This window comes from Lathamus discolor, chromosome 5 (assembly GCF_037157495.1).
Source record: "Lathamus discolor isolate bLatDis1 chromosome 5, bLatDis1.hap1, whole genome shotgun sequence".
Taxonomy (NCBI): Eukaryota; Metazoa; Chordata; class Aves; order Psittaciformes; family Psittacidae; genus Lathamus; species Lathamus discolor.
The window spans coordinates 18,648,444-18,657,638 of NC_088888.1; the positions used below are offsets into that span (position 1 = coordinate 18,648,444).

The window sequence follows — 9,195 nt, forward strand, 5'->3', positions numbered from 1 at the left end:
GATCTCACTGCAGGGACATAGAAGTCTATGCTCAATCATTTGTTGTGGTCTCCACTTTAGGCTGGAATAGCCCTGACTTGAACAGGATTTCCAAACACTCAAAGATTAAGAGGCTGAACGGCTGGCATCTCTTCAACATAGCCAGAATTTCCCTTCTTGAGTTTCAGAGGGATGCATTCTTCTTTGTGGAACGAAGAGGGCACTGTCTACCAAGCTTTTGCTGTACAAAATCAGTTCAGTGAAATTCAGTTGCCGCTTGCTTGGTCTCTACTTTCACAAGCCTGGTGTCTCTACCACCTTCACTAGACCCACTATGTTTTGACCCAGCCACCATAACAATAAAAAAATATCGACTTGAGCTGCCCATAGAACACAATCCATATGTGTTTCTGAAACACAGCTTCTAAGAGGGAGATTTCTTCATCCACTCTAGGTCTCTTCTGCAAAGAAAGAATCCTTATAAAACATTATTTTTAAAAGGAGAAGTACTAAATGCACAAAACCTCCTTCCCTTTCTACCTTTGGGTTCTTATTAGCATTACATCTCTCTGTTTAAAAACAGTCAATGAGAGAATAAATGACAATGTTACTATTAATGAGCTTTTCATAACACCCAAGGAGGTGCTGTTTAAACTAAAGAGGAAAGAGATTTCTTGCATGCTGCCTTCTCCCAAACCAGTTCTTATAGGGTAGGAATAAGTGCCCTGATGCTCTTACAACTGAGAGAGCAGGGAGCTGCTCTGATGGGTGTGAAGTTTATGAATGTTTACAAGGTAGGATTTCTACAGCATACAAGGGAGCTAGTCATTAGCCAAGGTTACTTCTGGCTTAAGCAATCAGTTCAATGGACTTTGGCATTGTTATATAATTGTAACCAGAAGTCCTCGGGGAGTTTGAACTGTGCTGTTGTGCTCTCACAACAAGTAATTTGTGAGGAATCTCTCCCCTTAGGAGTCCACATTAGTCAGTAATATGGAGCAGCTGGGAGCTTTCTTTGGGAGAGAGGTAGTCCCAAAGGCCAGAGCCCAGGACATGCTCTAATTTTCTCCCATGATATTATCTTACTGCTTTTCTTCAGAGCGCGTAGCCACCTCACAGCCACTTCAACTTTCTCATCAAGTTCATTTTGTAGGTTTATAATTTTGCTTCTCCATGCACAACATCAAGCATCATACCCAACCTTACCAACTGCTTTACTGCAGTTTCTGCTACTGCTGTTCCATTGGCTCCCCATTTGCACTCTACAGATGAGACCCTGATCAAGCAAAATGAATGAAAGCTTTACCACTGACTTCTGCCAGACTTAATGCTTCAACCAGCAGCCCCTGGCTGTCACTTTGTATTTTAATCTAGCTACAGTTTCCTATTTAATTTTCTTTTTTTTTTTTTTTAGCACAATTCTTCCAGCAGCTCAGCAATACACACATCTAATAACCTACCTGAGCTTCTATTTTTGCTTACATCAAGTAGATAATGTTTTTAAGTAAGCTGCAGCTTTCACCTACCTTCAGCCAAGTTCATACAGCTGCAGCCCATCATTTGAAAAATAAATGATCTCAAGTGGCCAAGATGTGATTCTGGGTTAAAAGAGGCAAAAATAAAGCTGTGGTCAATTGAAAAGGAAACATTAAGTTGTTTTTTATTTTGAAACTAATTAAGCATTTGCACAGAGAGACTCACAGAAATTCTAGAACTAGGCATCCAGATCAGTCAGTACTGACCCAAACAGTTCTCTCCTAAAACAACTACATCTTAACTCATCCCTGCTGGTAGTCATAGCTGTAAAACAAGCAATGAGGTTGCCTCGTGGTGGTTCTCTGGGAAAGGAAATTTGGTTCAAAAGCACTGCTCTAGTCCAAGTTTGCATGTCTCAGGTGCTCAGAAGTTGGCAACAGCCCATCCCACAGTGATTCTACTGTGCCAGGTCAAACTTTGCCATGTGCTGTTATTAGTCTGAGGTGAACTGTAAAGTGATGCTGTGGCAGTCTAAACCAGGAGTCCACAACAGCACTTTCTCCCCTGCCTTCATTCCGTTTTCTTTCCAATAGAAAGCCGGAAGCATGGCAGGGAGGAGGAGGAAGAGAAGGCAGACAGTTACAAACTCAGGCTGCATCCTGACAAGTAAGCAGGATGTGACTGCAGGGCACATCTGGGCCTCCAAGCCAGAAAAAGTCCCAGGCCTCACACTTCAGATGCACCTCTGTGCCTCAGAGCTTGTTCTGTGCATGAAATTTCCTCATGGCTGGCTAGAAAGCCCAAATAACTGACTGTGTGAGACCTGCCCCATTTTCCATTGGCATAGTGCTGTGCTGCTGCATTGACAAACTCACAGTGGGGTCTTGGGCATGTGGTTTCTCTTGTTGTTGAGGAAACTTCCCTGGGTCATATCTGCAATGACTTCCAGACCTTGATGTACAAAGACAAGGTTGCCATTCTGCAGGAAATTCTAAGATAGAGGCTGTACAGAGGCGAAGGAAAATATAACAGTTATTGCAGTAAAGCAAGCTGGTAGTTGTTGTTATAATTATTATATGTGACACTACCCGTATTCCCATACAGGGAAGCCACAAGTGAGACTGGAGGGAGGATTGATTCTGTAGGTGCTGAATAAACCCAGACTGACCTTCCACCTCTGCAGTTTACAGGTGTAAGCTGGGCTCATGTAAAGGAAAATTTCTAAAATTGCAGCATTTACTCTTTCACCCTTTTGCTATAAATTCTTTCACTTGTTTAAAGATTAGAGGGCTGAAAAAGAGATCAAACTGAGAAAGGCTGGAGTCTGCAAGGAACCGTGTGGCTCAAGCCTATACATTATGATTTTATAGAGTTAATCAGGTTCTGGGAGTGATGCAGACATCGATAAACAAATCAAGGCAAGATGGTAAGAGGTAGAAGATATGTTTCAAAGGCTTATGACTCTGGATTGTGTTATTAAGAAGAGTCTCCATGCATGCCCATGAAACCACAGAATTCATTCTCTCTTTAGACCAAGTACTAGCCTCTAAGCAGAAAAGAAGGAAAAAATTCTCCTACTGGAGCTCTATCAATAAAGAAAAATCAATAAAGGTTCAGCTGAATAGAACAATTGCCCAATGCAGAGTATAAAATACATTTTACAGGGTGGTCTATTATGTCTTTCAGTGACAATCCTTCTTTCAGTTACAAATGATTAGTTACCTTTTCAATAGCTACGTTGGAGGCACACATCCACTTAGTACTTTGATTTTTTTTCCACATATAATTAATTCCCTTCTGAACAGGCAGTGTGTGTTCAAGATTTTACTAAACGAATAGGGGCAAATTCTGCTCTTTGACGTAAATCTGAAGTGTCTGCCCTAATATTGACTTACACTTGCTGTTAAATCAGAGTAAATGAGAGCATGCTTTGGCCTCATGGTATCTGGCATAGGATTAGGAATATAATGCAAGAAAGGGTCAATTTCTGACTGTTTCTAAGATTTAAGGCAGATAATAAATAATAATAATGTCTTTGCTTCTGAAAGAAGATATTCAGTCAACCCAAAGCATCATCCAAGTCATTAAAGGGTTCCCAGGTGCCAGTATTTGGAAAGGGTATTAGCTATTCAAACAGTTTAGGCTGAGCATTTTGCTGTTCTCTCTCCTGGGTCATCTCAGATTTCCTCAGTCTCTGCCCAGAACTGAGTACAGGTGGGAAAGAAAAGCTGGAAATTTCAGAGGAGTAACATTTTCTTCAGAACTAGAGAGAAAATATTTTTCAGTCTTGCAGTAAAAATGAGGAAAACCCTCCTTGGCTAGTGCACCTTCAAGGCTGGCTGGGTAAGGGCTACATGCTGCATGTGGAGGGACAGACTCTGCAGCAGATGCAGTGCATGGAGCCCTCTTTTCCTCCCCTTTTCAGGTGCAATTTACCTGGCTCCACTCTATTCCTGGAAAAGGAAACCACATAAAAGTGTCAGCACGACACAGCTGCGTTGTTCAAAGTGATTCAACAGTAGGTGGGAAGAGTGAATCCACACAAAGGCAAAAGGCTTGCTGAGGGGATGGCTGAGCTCTGCTGACAAGAGTCAGTGCCCCAGAGATGGGGATGAAAACACCTCTCCAGGTGTTTGATGCTTGGAGGGTGCAGTGAGGCCATCCACTCCACCTGAATTGGTCTCTGGTTCCTGCATCTTTTGAAAGGTTAATAGTTCTAACCAGGTGCCTGAGTCAGAGCAGAAATTTCAGATTGGGAAGTATTTTCCAGAGAAGGGAAAAAAAAAAGGTGTTGGAAATAGCAATTGCTATAGAAAGGACATGAGAAAAGGCCACTGGTCTCTGACTATCTGGCAAACAGAGAGATGCAGATGTCTCCAATGGGAATAAGCTCTGCCTAGATAAAAGTAAAGCTTAAGAGAAGAAGGATTTTTTTTCTGGAAATGTCATCTTTAGTTAATGAGATCTGTCTTATCATTTGTTCTGATCCCAGAGCTGCCCTGGATCTTCTTTCTCCCTTCTGCTCTGAGCTCTCAGGCTGTAGGCAAGCAACACTCATCCTATCATCAGCGTGATACATGCTTTTCTCACACATCACCCAGGTCTGCACCATTATACATCATTCTCCTACTCAGACTGTCGGCAGTTTGACTGGCAGCATGGTGGATGCAAGGTCAAAAGGCTGCATCTCACCTCTCTCGTACCTGGCAAACACACAAAGACAGACGTGTATTCATTTGCCAGGTAGAAGAATCACAGCTACTCATGTGGTGACCAGACAAGATGGTACAATCACCACACTGGTACTTCCTACCCCAGTAAAGCCTTTACTTGTCTACTGTGTCAAGAGCATTCAGGAAGATAAGGAGGTGATGAAATGCATAAAATAAACCTTAGAGACATAGAAAACTTCATGTCACAAAATGACAAAGCTGTTTGGCTCTTGTGCCTGTCTTTTCCTGAGTAGGGCAGTATAGCCACTTCTTTTTGAGCATACTGCCTGCCCAGGATTATGCCAAAAAGGATATCCAGGGAAGACTTGTCACAGTCATCCTGCAGATTTTCTCTGTATCTCAGCACAGCTGTTCTCATCCTGATCTACTGGCCTGATTTCTTGCTGACTTGTTACTGAGAATGCTACTGCAAAGATTCCAGATGTGGAGAAACCCATCCCACAACACACATTCCCCTTCATTCCTTCCTTTCCAAGTCTCCCAGTGACTGCACACAGCTAGCTCAGATCTCACTAATGGAGAAACCAGCATTTGTCGCAGACAAGCCAAAAGACCGACACTGTTTTAGTTTGAACAGTTTGCAGTCAAAGAATTCCCATAGTTTTGCCATATTTAGTACAATCGCCAAGACAGAGGAAAATCTCTGTACTATACAAGGTAGGGACATCCCAGGGTAATGGCTTTAAACTGAGAGAGGATAGATTTAGATCAGGTATGAGGAATAAATTCTTTACCATGACGGTGCTGAGGAGCTGGCACAGATTGCCCAGAGAAGCTGTGGCTGCCCCATCCCTGGTAGTGTTCAAGGCCAGGTTGAATGGTATTTTGAGCAACCTGGTCTAGTGGAAGGTGTCTCTGCACATGGCAGGGGGTTGGAACTGGGTGATCTTTAAGGTCCCTTCCAATCCAGACCACTTGGTGGTCCCATGTCCCTTCTGCTGCTGTTAAACTGTTATTTGGCCCCATTTTCTTTACGCTCAACACAGCTCGAGGCTTCACTCTGCAGTTCTGAAGCTTGTTTAACAGCTAGTTTGTAATCCAGAATATCCTACCCTTCTGTCAAGCAGCCATCTATCATGTATTCCTTGTTGAGGAAAAACTCTGTACTTTCCTTTCTTGCTTACCATCTTTTACTGTCCTAATACACTAATGACTTACACACAGGAAAATGATTCAAAGCAGTTATGCTTCTGAAGCCAAACACAGTCTGAGCTTTTTAAGGTAATTGGGAGTGAAATCAGACTTTATATTCAACACACCTGGGAGGAATAACCCCTCTCTATTTCTTGCTGCATCAAAACCAGCTGCATACTGCCTCTACCACCTGAAGAAGTGACCTGGATGAAGGATAGCAATATAACTTGTGAGCAGTGTCAGCTTAATGGATATCCACTGCAGTGTAGTGGCAGCCCTGAAACAGTACTTTGAGGGCAGCCTTCTTAGTCTGTGCCACCAGAAATGGTGACATGGATTAGTAAGTATTTTTCTTTCTTTTGAGATAAAGTATACTAAAAAACATAAAGGAGGATGAGCTCACTTCCTACTGCATCACTAAAACTATTTTCAAATGTTTTATAAAGCTGTGCAAGCACACAGGAGCTGCTGTCCACTCAGCAGTAACTTACATGTGTTTCAAGATGTTTGATAGCTCTGTGCACTTCATTACCTTGCCCAAGATGAGTGAAAAGGAACCCAAGTTCTATTTCTCACCTGAGAGAATGCCAGCTCTAACAGGGTGGAGCTGAGAGGAGCTGAGACTGTTTGGCAAACAGGTATGGGAATGTTCTGTACAGAGGCACGAGAGCTCAGTCCTGCTGTAGGAGCTGCTGTGTGTTACGGAAGCATGGCACTTTCCTTCCCTGAAGCAGGTCTCTAAGAAAAGCCTCCTGCCCAGCAGCTGACTATAGATGCCTGGTGTCTCCTTCCTCCTGGCATCCTGACTGCTGAGCAGCTCCTTGTTTGAACTTGGAATGGCAACCGATGGGAGAAACTGCTTTCAAACTGTTTAATAACAGTGATGGTAACCTTTGACCTTGTTGAATAGCAGCACTTTTGACCTTTCATTTGTTAAATAATGCAACCACTTACTTCCCGATCCTTATCAGTGTTTAGTAATTGGGGTCAAGACAAAGCAAAGCAGAGTACAGTTACCCACCAGACTTTACTGAACCAGGAAGAATTTCCTTAAGCTATAGATTTCCTTTTTGATTATCTTCAGTCAGGACAGGCAAAGACTGGAGACTGGGTGGTTTAGAAGCTCCATAACAGGTTAAAGAGCCTCTCAGCTGTTAGCATCTGGTTTGAATCCAGCAGGTTTTGACAGTGGCAGAAATTCATCACGGTCTCAAGTTGCCTCTGACTCATACGAGATGAGTTTGGCTTGCAGTTCTACTTGCAGTTTTTTAGCTCAATAATAGCCATAATAGAAAATGTTGACACATAGTTCTAGCGAGATCAGTGATTAAATGAATTTACAAAGCCTGAAAATTCCTATTCCCATAGAGCAAATCAGACTATGGCAAAGACGATGGTGACAACAAGGACAAAATATCTGCAGTCACTCCTGCACGTTCTGCCTGATTCATGTCAAAGAGAGGTGGTTAACCTTCAAGAATCTGAGTTGCTTTTTGTGTAGTGTAAGTAAAACTAAGGGGTCAGGCTGTGGGCTGCACAGCTCATGAAACACCTCACTTGACAGACAAGCAGGTGACGACTGTTACAGGCAGCAGTCCCAGGATCAGTGTTTTCCTTAGAAATGAACAGGAAATGGATGAAAAAGAAATGCAAGAATTTATGACATGGCAATGGATTTAAATCTGAGTGCATAGACATTTATTTATATAATGCACACATACAAAGCTTAACTTCCTGAAGATGTTGAACAGAAATTCGACAATCTCATTATTTATTGATTGCATTTTGTTTTAAGCCAGATTGCAAGATTTTAGGGCAGGAGCTGTTTCATGGGTGTTTGCCTTTATGTGATTCAGCAAAATAAGCCCCCAAAGAGTGATCCAAATGCAGTCACTCATAAATAAGCAATTTATTTATAGGTGAACATGAGCTATATAAGATCCATAAAAACGACACTAAATAATGAGATTCAGAGGTGTTTGTTTTCTTTCTTTTTTCCCTGTTCAAGAAATTAGGAAAATGGAGCTGTCTGTGGCATTCCAGCTGAGGTGCAATACATTTGTATGCCCTACTGCTTTTTGGACTTACCTTTGCGTCGAGGCCTCTTGAAACTGGGGAACACCTATGCAGGTCAGCTACCTCTAACCACATTGCTATGTTAGTGTCTCTGGGGCTCCTGACAGGGTTAGCTTCACAGGCCAGATCTATCTGTGAGCTCCCCAGGGCCCTGCTTTCTCCTTTGTGGTTCTAGAGGAAGGCCACGGCAGACTCGCAGATAGCGCACAGCCTCCTCACTGTGACCTGCTTGACCAACCTGATCTCCTTCTATGATAAGGTGACTCACCCCACTGGTGAGGGAAAGGCTGAGGACATTGTCTGGAATTCAGTAAAGCATTTGACACTGTTTCCCACACTGTCCTTCTGGAGAAACCGGCTGCTCATGGCCTAGATAGATGGATTCTTCTCTGATCAGATGGCCGAGCCCAGAGTGGTGGTGACTGGTAACTGGTGGTGTCCCCCAGGGCTTGGTATTGGGGCTGGTGTTGTTTAACATCTTCACTGATGATCGGGATGAGGGGATTGAGGAATGTGAATGTGTGGATGACACCAAGCTGGGTGGGAGTGTCGATCTGCTGAAGGGTAGGAAGGCTCTGCAGAGGGATCTGGACAGGCTGTGGCCAGTGGTGTGAGGTTCAACAAGGCAAAGTGCCAGGTCCTGCACTTGGGCCACAACGACCCCATGCAATGCTCCAGGCTTGGGGAAGAGTGGCTGAAAGGCTGCCAGGTGGAAAAGGACTTGGGGGTGCTGATTGATGGAGCTGAACATAAGCAGCTTGTGCCCAGGCACCCAAGAAGGCCAATGGCATCCTGGCCTGTATCAGATATAGTGTGGTCAACAGGTCCAGGTAAGTGATCACCTCCCTGTACTTGGTACTGGTGAGGCTGCACCTCGAACCCTGTGCTCAGTTCTGGGCCCCTCACTATAAGAGAGACATTGTGGTGCTGGAGCGGGTCCAGAGAAGGACAACAAAGCTGGTGAAGGGTCTGGAGTGACATGTTTTGGTGGTGGCCTTGGCAATCCTGCGGTAATAGTTGGACTTGATGATCTTTGAAGGTCTTTCCGAATCTAAACCATTCTATGATTCCTTGACCGCCCTCCTCACGTCCTCAGCCCCTGCTGAGGGAAGGCGCGGCACCGCCGTCCAGCGGGCACGGAGGCGGAGGCGACCGCTCGCCATTGTCGGCCTGCGCCCAGCGGCCCCGTTTCCATGGCAACGGAGAGGCGGGACCCGCCGTTGCCATGGCAGCGCCGTTCCCCTCGGGCGTCTGCCAGGGCGCTGACTTTGATGGACGTTTTGGGACCGTTCCCTGC

The 9,195-nt window shown here is 44.3% G+C and overlaps 1 protein-coding gene across 1 annotated transcript in view; it reads right to left on the minus strand.

Annotated features, from left to right (window-relative positions):
* GTPBP2 (GTP binding protein 2) overlaps nucleotides 1-9,195 on the minus strand; it is a 220,971-nt gene that overhangs the window by 44,371 nt on the left and 167,405 nt on the right. The window lies entirely within an intron of this gene.